The 13,268-nt window shown below is 44.6% G+C and overlaps 1 long non-coding RNA gene across 1 annotated transcript; it reads right to left on the bottom strand.

Annotated features, from left to right (window-relative positions):
* Nucleotides 1-6,839: 6,839 nt before the first annotated feature.
* Nucleotides 6,840-12,508, bottom strand: LOC135444865 (uncharacterized). Its single transcript, XR_010439327.1, has 3 exons — nt 12,437-12,508; nt 10,386-10,468; nt 6,840-7,225 (listed from the first exon to the last, which is right to left on the bottom strand). It is a non-coding gene; the product is annotated as an uncharacterized LOC135444865 (long non-coding RNA).
* Nucleotides 12,509-13,268: the final 760 nt, after the last annotated feature.

Raw genomic sequence — 13,268 nt, 5'->3', positions numbered from 1 at the left:
AACAAGACAAGGAACAGACTTCTTGATGACCTTTTTTATGACCCTTTAGTGATGGGGTTCTCTGTCACAGTGTTCCTTCAAGTACCAGTGTGTCTCCGTGCTTATTCTGTAATGTTAGTTTGTCTTCTAGCATCATTAGACACCCCCCTTGTGTCAAGGAGAGCACAGGCTCCTTGTGTTGTGTAGGTTTAGGAAGATTTCCATTGGGTGTTTTATATATAAGTAGCATGCGTTTTCACATAAAAACACTCGTCTTGGGAAACATAATACCCTTATTCTCCGAGGTCTGGATTCAGCTAGCTGTTTAAATGTGGGGACACAATGCCTCACTTGCATCTAATCTTTACAGTCTGGGCATCATGAAGAAACAGGATGCTGTTACCTGTGAGAAGCCCAGGAGTTTCTAAGAGAGCATGCACTTTGAAGGAACAAAGAAATTGTTCTGTCTTTAAATTCTGTTCCTCCCATTTTCTTCTCAGAGTGGCATACAGACACATAATGACTCAGTTCCCCGCAGTGCTGTTCTCTCTCTTGGCTCACCTCTAGAGAAGCACACTTCCCTGTGGACAAAAGTAGAGATCCTCTCACCCTTTTTGGAGAAATAGCCCATGGGTCTGACCATGTGTTTTCCATTTCCAAGAGACAGACACACCTCATGTAGCAACGTGGTGTAGTGAATCAAGAGACTTGATTTTCCTGCTTTAGAGCTGGGAGAAATGACAGTTACTGTAGAATTACTAGATATTCCTAGTATAAATCAGTTACGTTTACATGCAGAGTAAAAACATGAAGAGATCAGAGTGAGTTAAGGGTGTTCTGATCTTCCAAGGGAAGACTTCACAGAAACAAGTTGCCTTCTCTAATAATCAAGGGTCCCTTGCTGCTTAGAGCCTGTTGAAGGGCTCATTGTGATGTACTGGTGTCCACTTCCAATGAGGTGTGTTAGCTGGGGGCTAGTCAAATCAGAACAGAGCAGCATTTGGTCCTGGGAACAGAGCAGCAAGTTTTTCTGAGCTCATGTTGATCAAGAGAAAAGCTTCCTGAATATGTCAGTCTGGCCATTCCAACCTCAGCCCTTGCTTTTGCTCCAGACTAGAGAATTCTTACTAATTGAACTTGGAAGTATCCAAAGTTTTTCAGGTTATACCTGTTCTTGCCTGTCTCCTGCAAGAAGGAGATAATTTAGACAGTAGGAGATAATTTAGATTCTTGTGAGGCCAATTCATGGTGGTGCAACCTGACTTGTGACTCTGGCCCTGAAGAGATGCATGTGAGAGCTTCTGAGTTGTTCTGAGGACTGGCAGTTCAGACAATCAAACCTGTCTCCCTTAGACAGTGGTAAAACCACAGCAGAGTCCCTAGCAGCCCACCTGCCTCTTAGCTCTGTGAGAAAATTGTACTTCAGCTGCAAGGCTTGAAAGATTAATTCCAACCTTCAATGAAAATAATGTTACAATTCAAGTTGTGAAGGTGTATGCTAATAATACAGCCCTGCAAATGGAATACTGCAGATCAGAATATATTTATTTACAAGAACAATTTGATTTCTGATACATTGACTTTTTTTGATGTGTTCAAGTTTAAATATGTGAGTTTTAATATAACATCTCCACTCCAATGAGAAGGCATGGAAAAGGCAGAACTATCTCTAAATATTCTTTTGTTCTTGCTGCAGCTCATGGCTTCAGTGGTAATAGGCCAGATTCCCATTGGCACTGGAGGAGAGGAGAGCAGGATTTACCTCTCTGAAAATATACTTTTTCCATATAGAAGAAAACTTTTTATAGTTCTGTGGTTTTAAATAGTGTGAACCAGCAGTTCTTCATAGTTTGTTTTCATTCAAAAGACATCATAGCAGAAAACCTTGGAACAGTGAGGTTGCAGATGTCTTGCTGGATGAATGGAGTGCAACAGCCTGATGCCAAGTGTGAGCAGTGCTCAGCCCCTTGCTGGGAGGTTCCCTCACAAGCCAGAACAGCTTTGGCTGTGCTGCAGCACCACAGCTGGGTCAGAACTTTGTGTGCTGATGAAGAGACTCACAGAGTTTCCATATGCCTTAGACATGGGAAAACCCTGCTGTGCAACTGCTCTGTTAACACATTTTTGTGGTGTTCTTTTATATGCAGCAGCAATAAAACTTTTATTTTCTGGTTTTTAATCTCTCTTTTTCCCATGGCTTTCCCCAACAGCCCCTCTCCACGGGTTGCTGTAGTTATGGGAGTGCCTTTGGGCTTCCCTTCTGGGAAGGATCTTGGCACAGTCCCATCTCTGAGGGGTACCTGGGCTGGGGTTGCTCCCTTTTAAGCACAGACACAGTATGCAGATATGTTCCCACCTGGCATTCAGACCCCTGCCCTGCACCTTGGGCAGGGGAATGAGACTCTCATCCTCAGAGAAAGTGGATTCAAATCCCATCAGCATCCTAACAAGCAGGTGAGTAGTTGAATCCTCTTGAATTTTATTCCCAGCCAAATGAGAATATAAACAGACGTTTCACCAAAGGTAAGAGGGAGATGGGACTCCTGTACCACTTCCTCCCCATGCAGGACAGCTAAAGATCCCTTCCAGACACAGGAGAGATTGGCACTCATTCTCCTGTTTCTGGAGATCGCTGTGTTAATCCATTGACCTTCCATGGTCAAGCTTTAAAAGAAGATGGCAGCAGCAAGTGTGTTGGCAAAGAACCTCATTAAAATATCTGTGGGATGGAAATCTGTGAAAGTTAATAGTCACTGTGCAGGGGAAACACATGGTGCCCTGGCAGAAACACATCCAGTTAAAAAGGAAAATAAAAAAGAGTGCTATTTAAAACTTAAAGACAGCTTATTAAACAAAAGGTGCACACAAATTAAGGAAATCCTAAAGTACTTCTAAGTTTGGACCTGGTCCACCCATGAACACTCCTGGAGTTTACCTGGGTTTATAAGCAGTGGAAGAGTAATCTGCAATCCTCATTTTGAATCTTGAAGTAATACAAACTATTTTACTGGCCCCATAAAACTTGGCACTAGTGTTTGGACAGATCTGTAACATGTTCTGACCTTGCTTGAAAAGGTGCTGCTAGAAATTCCTGCTTTGCCTCCTGCTTTTGGTTAACAGAGGTACAGCTGTCTTAATTTCTCACCACTTAACAAGATGCTTGCTTACAAGTGCAGCCAGCCTAACCAAAACAGGCAGTCATTCACTGACTCTGGAACTCATCTGTCCTGTGCGTGAAACATGCATAACTGACTCTGCCATTCCTACACAAGTGTGAGGATTTGCAAACCCACAGGCTCCCACAGCTGCCTGCAGTGCTCAAAGTTTGCCCCCTCCCCTGGGATGCAGGACAGAAGCAGCTTGATGCAATTGTTCCACAGGGCCACTGGGTCATGGGAAGCAGAGCCACAGGAGACGTGCTGGGCTCCTGGGCCTCCCTTGGGGTCCCACAGCCTCCAGAAGCTGGGCAGTCTCCAGGGCATGGACTGCCTCTGGCTACCCACTGAGGGGTGTCTGGGGGCCCTGCAGCCAGGGGCACCCCTGTGAGGGGATGCTCTTGCTCCATGGCTTGCATTGGTAAATGTCCTAAATGTACCATAACACAAGAGTACTGCACGCTGATGGGGGAACAGAACTGCAATCAGAGCTCTTCCCAGTTCCACAGGCACCTTTCTCCATCCTCAGACTCCCAAGTGGTTGCACAGTCTGGCTGGCACCTCTGATTCTACATCTGCTCCCTGATGAACTTTCCCTTCTTTACTTGCACGCTTCCAGAGGTGTCACTGCTGAAGGAGGAGGAACAAATAGTGCCTGTCAGTGGCTGCTGGCTCACGGTGGGCTCAAATGGAGCAGGAGGCAGGGCTGTGGCTTCACAAAGCACCGCCCCATGCCCTTGCTGTGGGCAGTTCCCGAGGAAGATGTGCTTGCCTATCTCGTATTTCTATGCGTATTTGAGCTAGAGCAGTGGCCATGAACTCCTGGCGCACACGCCAGGATCGGCAGCCTCATTGCTGCTGGGGCAGGAGGACCCTGACCCTGGGACAGGCTCAGCTGCTCAGAGCATGGTACTGATAACACAGAGCCTGTGGGTTCAGTCCCTGTGTGGGATATTTACTTGAGAGTGGAACTCTATGATCCTTGTGGGTTCTTTCCAACTCAGGATATTCTGTGAATCTGTGAACCCTGGTCCCCACCTTCTTGCAGTTTTTGGCCCCCACCACATCCCTGTAACAGCAAGCACAGGAGAGAGATGGGCTTTGCTCCTCAGCAAGGAAGAAAGACTGGGAGAAAAAGCTGGATTTGCAGAGAACGGGCAGGAATAGGTGACTGGGAGCTGGAGGTGATGTGAAAGGCTTTGCTAATGATGATCTGCAGGGAGAAAATAGTCAGGGAGAAAACAGGGAGAAAAGATCTCCAGTCTTTAGACAGGAGATTTTGGCACTTCAGCTGCACATAAGTTTCTCCTTGCTGAAGGTTTTTGCACATTCACCCTCTAATCTGCCACATTCACCACAAATCCCACCAGAGATGGGCAGAAGGCTGGATGTGTGGACCTGCCAACCTACAGGAAGGGTCAGTGTTTCTTTCCTGCTACTTTCCTCCTGCAACTCTGAAATTTGGAAATGAATGCAGTTTCCTCTGTAAGTATGGATTTCCCCTGACACCAACAATTTTCCCAGTGTAGGGATAGTGCTGGCTCTGTGTCTCATTGTCAGGCAGGTGTCCCAGGAAGCTGAATACATCCGAGGTTGCCCTACTCTGCCCCCAGCCTGTCACAGGTGCAGGAACCAGGCTGGGCTGGCGCCAGTGCCCTCTGTGCCGGAGCTGGCTTCTCTGCCCCTTTTAGTCTGCTCAGCTGGCTTGTGCAGCTGGGGCAGAGACTGGGAGGAAATTTCCCTTGGATCACTCTGGCAAGGACCTTGTGTGATTTTAATATTCTAGCCAGGGGCAGGGTGCCTACCTGGTAGGGAGGATTACGCATTCCTTCCTTCACTCCTTATTCCTGCAATGCCCAAGCATCAGCTTCCTGTTCTGTACCCACCTGCGCTTCATTTTTTTGAGATGTGAAATGCTATATCTTATTTAAATTTAAAAGATTTAGTGGGTTTGGGTGGTTTTCCAAGAAATCCCAAATTCATTGACAAATGGGGTTTTCACCACAAAAATTGGACTATTTTTGAAAACAAAAAAAAGGTGAAGTTTACTTTTTTCCCCCCTCAAAAACTTATTTCCCATACCAATGGCATAATGCTTGGTTTTGTCACACTGCAAATCTGACACCACCACCTGCCCCTGGTATCACCTCCCTCTCAAATCCACTTGTGCTGAAGACTGTGACTCTTCTTGGATAATACCATGTAGCAATTTGCTGTCTTTGTTGTCTTCAAAAATCTGAAAAACTCATCCATGTGCAGAGTGCATCCCTTCAAGAGGGTGAAACTAAACCTCTGGGTTTCCAACCCATCCTGGCTCTGTTTCTGTTCTCACCTTGCTCCCATGTCCCATGCATTAAGGCTTTCTGCAGGGCTCTCTGAATGGTTTCTCCAATTCTCATCTTCTTTCATGCCCTGACAGAGAAGGAGGCCGGGGGTTTTGCACTGCTAGTGATGCTGAATGAAGCAGAAATGCACAGGAGCCTGAGCGGCAGCAATGCAGGAAGCCTCTGTTTCACAGGGGTTGTGAGTCTGACAGCACAGCAAAGATGAGGAATGTCATGGCACTGGCCACTGTGGTGAGGTCAAGCTTCATTTTGGGGCCACTTTTAGACAGTGATGAACAAGATCAAACTGGAGAGAACTATGAGTGAGTTAAAAATTAGGTAATTACTGAAAATACTGATTGCATTGTTGCTCCCAGAGCCCTTAGCAAACAGTTTGAGAGACCTTAATTTCTTGAAATCCTCCATCCCACTGAAACCAAACTAATATAAGATGCTTCTCCTCTTTTGAGGTATTTGATAAAGACCCAGGAAATATAACCATGTTGGCAAATACCCAAATTACAATGTGCTTCATCAGCTACTAGGTACCTAAAGTGGAAACCAATCTAATAAAATCATAACTACCATCAAAGAAAAAAATCAGCATCTGGATAAGGTCTTGTTTATGTAACTGAGCAGTTTGTGATTTTTTAGAGAATACAAAGTCATTGATCAGTGATCTGTGTCTCTCTGTGTTAAAATGGTAATTACTGTCCTGTGTTAATAGAGATATGTAAAAGAATGTAAAGATAACTCACAGTATCCATTCAATCTTTTGCCTTTTGCTATCTAGCAAAAGTAGTAGTTTACTCATATTTCCATAGACTTGGAAAAGCACAAAGTACCAAGCATTTTTTACCCCATTTATGGTAATACCAGCTGAAAATGGTCAAAGTTTGGTGGGAATAGGTCCTACATCTTCCACAAGTCATGAACTTTGCTGTAATTTGCTTCCAAGGACCCAACTGGGGGCGCAGCACTAATCTCTCCAGCTCCGGTGGGATGATTTCAGTTGATTCTCTATATCCATCAAAGGGGAGAGCTTGGATGTGCCCTGGTCTTGTGCTCCCTGAGGCTGTGTCTCAAGGCAAGGGGACTTGGCCTCAATGCCTCTGTTGTGAGGAAGGGCTGAGCACTCAGCTTTGTCACTGTGACCTTGCCATGTGTGTGTCCTGGGTTATCTCCTGTCAACAAAGGTGAGCACCTTATCAGTCTGCTTTCAGAGACCTAGCAGTGAATGCTCAAGGGCATTTTTAGAGAATCTAAGTAAGACTAAAACCCTACCATTGCTCTATAAAAAAATTAAGTTTGGGACAAAATCTTGATTTTGGTGCATTTGATTGCTGAGTTTTGAATAAAATGGCAGAAGCTCTTTAGGCCATTAAAATACTTATTTGCATACTCTATTTATTAAAAAAGACACAGAAAAAAATTGACTACTAGGTGGCATTGATTTAAAACAATGAGTCAACCAGTATTATAATTCAAATTATTTGTCTTCTCTCATAAGCAAAGTGGCTCAGAGGCGTTTGCTAAGACTCCTGCGTTATGCTCATGGTGCCCACACCTCCCATCCCCATGTCCTCCTTGCTGGGGCTGAACGTGAGCCTTGTGGCAGCCTCATGTGGTTTTTGTTTCCTGTGAAGGAGGAACTGTGGGCACTGTGGGGTGCATTCTTGCTGTTACAGTTGTTTGAGGCTGCTCTGGTCTCCAGGGACTCACAGGAGACAGCCACCTTCTTTCTCACACAACTCCTGCTTGTCAGACCTGAAAAGTGAAGCAAATGGGATGCTGAAGGCTCCACTGGTTGTACAGGAATGGAAAGTCACAGACATACTCATGAACTAGATTAAAGCCAAATAAGCAGGTTTATTAGTACCACTCCTGCACAAAAAGTGCTTGAATCCAGAATCCCCAAGGGCAGAAGAATACGCTGGCTTTTTTTTTTTTTTGCACTACACTGAAGTAAGATCATTAATGTGCTCAAGAAGGAATGCAGGACTAGAAGGGAGCTCTTTGCAAAGCTCAATTTCTTGTTATTGCAATTTAAAAAACCCCCCAAAAATCCCATCTTTAGGCTGACCATATTCTTTCCTGAAAGTATTCGGGATTTTGGATTTTCTGCCTCTTCTTATTCCAGGCTTACTGCAGAAGCCATAGTCCTCTGGCACCAGATCAGTTTCCAGCCCAGTTTCACTGTCATGCTAGAGGTGATACACTCTTGTCAGCCAGGCCACGTCACTCTGACACTTCTAGATAACGTCCAACAGAAGTAATCATATCATTTCCTAACTGGAGGAAAAGACTGTGCTTCACAGGCAGTTTACCTCAGTTTTTCAGAACAAAAAGTGTAAGTCAACATTCAAACAAGTGTCAGGCTGGGTCCTGCTCTCAGTTAAGCCAAAGGATGAGCTTTGCTGCAGGTTTCAGTGGGAGCTGCTGTGGTAATCCAAATGTTTAAGATATGTGTTAGACATAATTATTTTTGTCTCAAAAAGCACCAGCATGCTGCTTTTTGCAGATAATGGTACTTGTGTATGTGAAGAATTGCAGACATTCATGGCAGCTTCCATGCTCATGGTGAGGGACCCCCAGCTAGTCCAGCTCCTGACTCCTTTACCAAGTGTGTTAGTGGTGTTCCAAGTCTGTAGATGAGCCATGGGGGAGGAAAGTAAAGGATAAAGCTGAGGCAGGTCACCACATGCCCTTGGACAAGCTCTGGGGCTGATGGTGTAACTGGAGGGACAGCATATTGCCTCCCAAAAGGTAGCATTTCTTCAGTGCTCAGTGTATCTAAAGGGTTAAGGTGACAGAGGTGGTTTTCTTTTCTGCCTAAATTAGGAAAGAGAAGAAATTTCTGAGATTCCACATTTTGAGCATATGTCTGTGTCCTGGAAGACCTCTAGCAAATAAAGACTTTACATAAACAATTGGACAAAAATAAATTTTCTCCCTGATGTAGAAGGAGCACATGGTAAGAGAGGGTGAAGGCAGCCCTCTGGAGCCAGTGGGTGAGTTTGAAATGAGCATGTAGACTGAGAAGAACTTTAATTGCTGGTGGTGTGACAGGAGATGGGTCTGAAGCAGGTTATGATCAGAGTAGTGAGTAGAAATGCAGAGAGGATGTGGCAGGGAAATGCTGAAAATGCCTGCACTCTCCACACTCTCCATATTGGTTTTACTCATGCTTTGATGGCTCTGTCTTCACTGAAGGAACTAAGTCCCGTGCCTCTTTACCTCAGAGTTTTTTAAGTTTGGATCATTCTTCTTTCCATTTTCCCAGTCTCTCAAGTCTTGTCTGGTACTTCAGGCTTTCAAAAGAAGAAAGTGAATGCCTCAAGGGAGAGCTGCAGAAATGATGAAAGGACAGAGCAGGAAAAAAAAAAAAGCCATAAAGAAGGAAGAGAGAAATAGAAACACCCAAAGCTGTGGACACAGGAGTAATATGGTGGACAAAGGAGGCAGAAGAGTAATTTCAGTACTGCTTATTTTGCTCATTCTGCTTAGTCCAATTCAACACAGGGCTGAAAGTTTGCAGCCAGTGGAATGGCAGAAATACTATTTTAAGGTCTGTTTGTTTTCAAATCAGCTGTTGAGTAGTCAATTCAGCACCCCAGGCCTTTGCCCAGCCCCAGGAGAACATCTCTGGCTTCTACAGCCATCAGATTGTGCAGCTATCCAAGAGCAGAAAAGATCAGGGCAGACACCCAAAAAAAGAATTGCTTCCCCTCCTTTCCCCAGAAGTGTTTCCAAATCTTCATCTGAGCTTGGCTTTGATATACAAGAAAGAAATGACCCAGAAGAGAGGGGCCAAGTGTGCCTATTCCAGAGAATTCTGACTCTTAGGCAATACTTTCTATGGAAAGAAAGGCTTTGAAGTGCACAAACATGTAATTTGCCTCGTGGTGCTACAACAGCCATGTCTGAGAGCGATACCAGGGGGTGATGTGCCTGTGGTATGATGGTGTATTTGAGATGTGTGAGGAACAAGAGAGAATATGAGTATTGCCAGTCACTGACCATGCCAGTCACTGCAGTGGGGAAGTGCTCTTGGCTGTGAATTGGGGCAGAGACTGCATCTCCTCTTGCATTAACCTAAAGCCTGTTCTTGGAAGCCAGAAGGGATAATTAGGCTTAATCAATCACATGTTTCCCACCAGGGAAGTCTGTTTCACCACTGACACAAGGAGATGAATGCTTGAAAAGCCTGGCCTTGTTTTGCCTGGCACAATGTTCCTTCAGGAATCACACACCTACAGTTTAATGATCATCCCAAGAAGGATTTACATTTGCAATTATGGAACAGGCAGCACCACCCCTCAGCTGTTTCTTCCCAGCTGACGAAAATGTGAAGACTGAAGAATTTAAGCCTTGTTTGAATAAAGTACCTGAACAGAAGCTAGAATTTAGGTGGCATTTAAGACATGTTCTCATTCCATCCTGACTTGAGCTTGCCCTTCAGAAGAGTTTGTGTTTTATATACCATACAAAGCTTTTGTATTCAGAGCCTGCACCCTGATCCCATCCAGAGGTGCAGATAGCCACTTGCTTAAGTAGCTGAGAGGATGCAAGAAGCCCTTGTAAAACTAGTTAGCTGGGATCAGGCAGCACCTGGGGCTCATTCCCTGGTTTTGGGCTCACACATGCTGTAGTGTAGTTTAGCTCTGCCAAAACAGAACTAGTAGATGCCCACTGAGACTATCACAGGTGATAGCAACAAAAACCACCCCATGTTTACAGATTCTGGCCAGCATCTATTAATATTGCCTCCTCTGTCCCAGCAGGGTCAAACCAACAGCCATGGCGCAGGACACACGGACTCCAGTGACTCATGTGCCATGTGAGGGGTGAGCCCCACTGCCATGCCATCCTGATGGTGCTGCAGGAGGCTCTGCTTCAGGACTCTGTCACTGGAGCTACCTCCCACCTCTGGATGCTGGCACTCCATCTCTGTGCAGTGTCAAAAGACAGCTCTGATTCTGGTCTTCAGCCATCACAATGTCTCCAAAACTTTCCAGAAAAAAAAAATAAATACAGATTATCAGGTTATTTTACAAATCTCTTAATCTACTTTTTTCCTCTGATTCATATGGCTTATATACAATCAACTGTATTCTAGTCTCTTGCTGATTCTTCCCTCCCTCATCTCTGTCCCTCAAAAAAATACCCCAATGCCAGAAACCAAGCCTTTCTTCACCTGGGAGAGTACTAAGTTTAATTTTGGCAAGATATAAATATCATGCATATTATGTGCTACACAGTCACCTGGGTGATTGCTACACTTGGCCTGCTGAGGAGGAGCTCTGTGCCTGACACCTCTCATCTCCTTCCATCGACCCCTAGTTGGAAGCGGACTAGGAAATAGCTTTGCTAAGAATATGTCTCAGATTAGAGTCTGATCTCTCTGTACCACAGCAGAACAATCCACATAACACAGTTGCAGAAAACTTATTAAGCGTATTTAAGCGCGCCCTGAGTCATGCTTGTAAACTCTGCTTGTCCACCTCCCTGAAAACATGGATTTGTCAGTGGGAGTGTGGGTGCACGTAAACCACAACAAGGCATTAAGAGATTAAGCCAGGATCAGAGAGAGAGAGAAAATAAAAGATACTGAGAAAGAGAAACAGGATAGATGATACAGAGCCACCAGCCTTCAGTCTTTTTTGTGTAGGTGCCTTGCGAGCAGTGAAAGTGCAGTCAGAGTGCTTTGTTGCCAGGGCTACGTCCCGTGGGACTGTGTTGGCCTGGGGGTATAGGTGATATTTTCACCCCCAATGAAGGGGAGGAATGATGAGGACGACTCCCCCTTATCAGAAGGCTAATTAATTACTATATTATTCTATACTATATTACGTTACATCCAAACTGACTCTGCCAAGCACTGAGCTGCACTCCACTGCCCAGCATCTCGTGACAGTCAGCCAACAGTCCCGACACACACACGGATTCAATCGGCCAGTGAACCAAAACACTCACACCAGAATCCAATTACCAATTCCCTTCAGGTAAACAGTCTTCCATGATGCACTCCACTTGTGAGCAAACACAGGAGCAGTAAATGAGATAAGAATTGTTTTTTCGTTCTCTGAGGTTCAGAGAACGTGAAACCCAGACACATTCTTGGGAAGAATTGTGCCTTGCTTTTCTCTGGGAAGAGAAATGTAGTGACACGGGGGCTGGTGGTAACCTGAGCATTTCTACACTGCACAGCTCTATCAGGCCCACCCCATCCCACTGTGGGTGCACCAGCAGACACAGCTGCCCCCCAGGACATGCCCTGGAGCCCCACCTGCACCTGCCTGCACTGTGATCAGCAACACTTACTGCATGGCTAAGAGCCACACCAGATGCTGGTGTGCTGCTCATAGGGCAGGGAAAATCATGGGTGCTTGCCATTAAAAGGTAAAGTATGACCAGGAATAAAAAAATGCAGTCCCGGGAAATGTATTCAGCAGTAAATAGAAGCAGCAGTAGTCCCTGGAACATCTAAATTCAAGGAAAATATTTTCTATTAAATAAAGAAAATAGAAACTTCAGTTGACTCAATATTTTAGTTGTTGAAGTCTATTAAGGAAAGAGAAAACAGTGGTGTCTTTAATCCCTCCAGCTCAGAGGAAGAAGGAAATTTATGTTTTAATCCAAGAGGAAGAAGTGGAATGCCTAAAACCACAGAATTTCAGGTTCTTTATCTCCAGCTGCAATTCAGTTGGTTGTTGTCCACAGCACAGCTTATGTAGTGTTATCTCAACTCTGCAGGGCAAATACTTTGTTACCAAATCAAACTATGAGTAAAAGAGTACAAGTCAATGCTGTTTCTGAAAGCAAACTGATGACCCAGCCAATATAGGTGCTTATGCTATAACTTTGGCAAGATGTACTACTACATCACTGTAGGAGACAGAAATCCTGAACTCAAAGTCCTCAAGAACAGCTTTTTTTCACATGCAGTGTTGGCATTTTACTGCAAAAGTTCCATACCTTCTCAGTGATGTCTCACATGCAGCACCTCACAGCACAGCCAACAAACACCAACTCTCTCCTCACCCAGCTAACCCACCCTTTTTTAGCACTCTGCTTCTTATTGGACCCAGCTGTGGCCTGTCAAGGGCAGGCCTGTTCCTAACCTTTGGTGATTGGTACAGCTGCAACTCCATAGGGGTGAGATTGCCTTCTGCACTTATTCTCTTATATTCTATCCCTCCACAGTGCAGGGCCTGAATTATGATGTGGTTTAATGACATGGATTTCTATGTGATGACTACCATAGCTTAGCATCTAGTCCCATTTCTGTCAAAGGTATAAAGGTGAAAGTTGAAAAAGGTGAAAATATGTAAAGAAAAAGCCAAGATCCCTTGTTTTTCCTGTAAGAGGCTCAAACTAATTTCTTATTGTTCTTGTGAGGTTGAAGCAGTGGGTAAATTCCTTGTATTTTTAGTATTTCTATTACTGTGTTAGATAAGTGTCTCACAGATTTGAAGCTGGACTCCCAGTGCTCCCATGCTACTCCCATTTTGCAGAGGAGGAATTTTGATGATGTTGAGGCAGTCTGAAACAGAGTAATCCCAGGCCTCATGATTTCTACCCTCAGAGTCATTGTCCTGTACTCTTGCTACACCTTAACAATTTCATTTTTTAGAAAATATAATGGCCTTTTTTGTATTTTAGGACTCTAGACCCACCCCATGTATATATGTACACTTGATAGAAGAGACAGTTCAGTGTTTTCATTCAGTGACCTTCTGACTTCATGCAGTAAACCCACTGCATGAGCTTGTTTTGCACTTGTGTTCAAGATACATCACCTTGAAAA

The sequence above is a fragment of the Zonotrichia leucophrys genome, chromosome 3 (genome assembly GCF_028769735.1).
Source record: "Zonotrichia leucophrys gambelii isolate GWCS_2022_RI chromosome 3, RI_Zleu_2.0, whole genome shotgun sequence".
In the NCBI taxonomy this organism is placed as follows: domain Eukaryota; kingdom Metazoa; phylum Chordata; class Aves; order Passeriformes; family Passerellidae; genus Zonotrichia; species Zonotrichia leucophrys.
The sequence above is the reverse complement of the archived record's forward strand: the minus strand, read 5'-3'. Positions and strand labels throughout refer to the sequence as shown.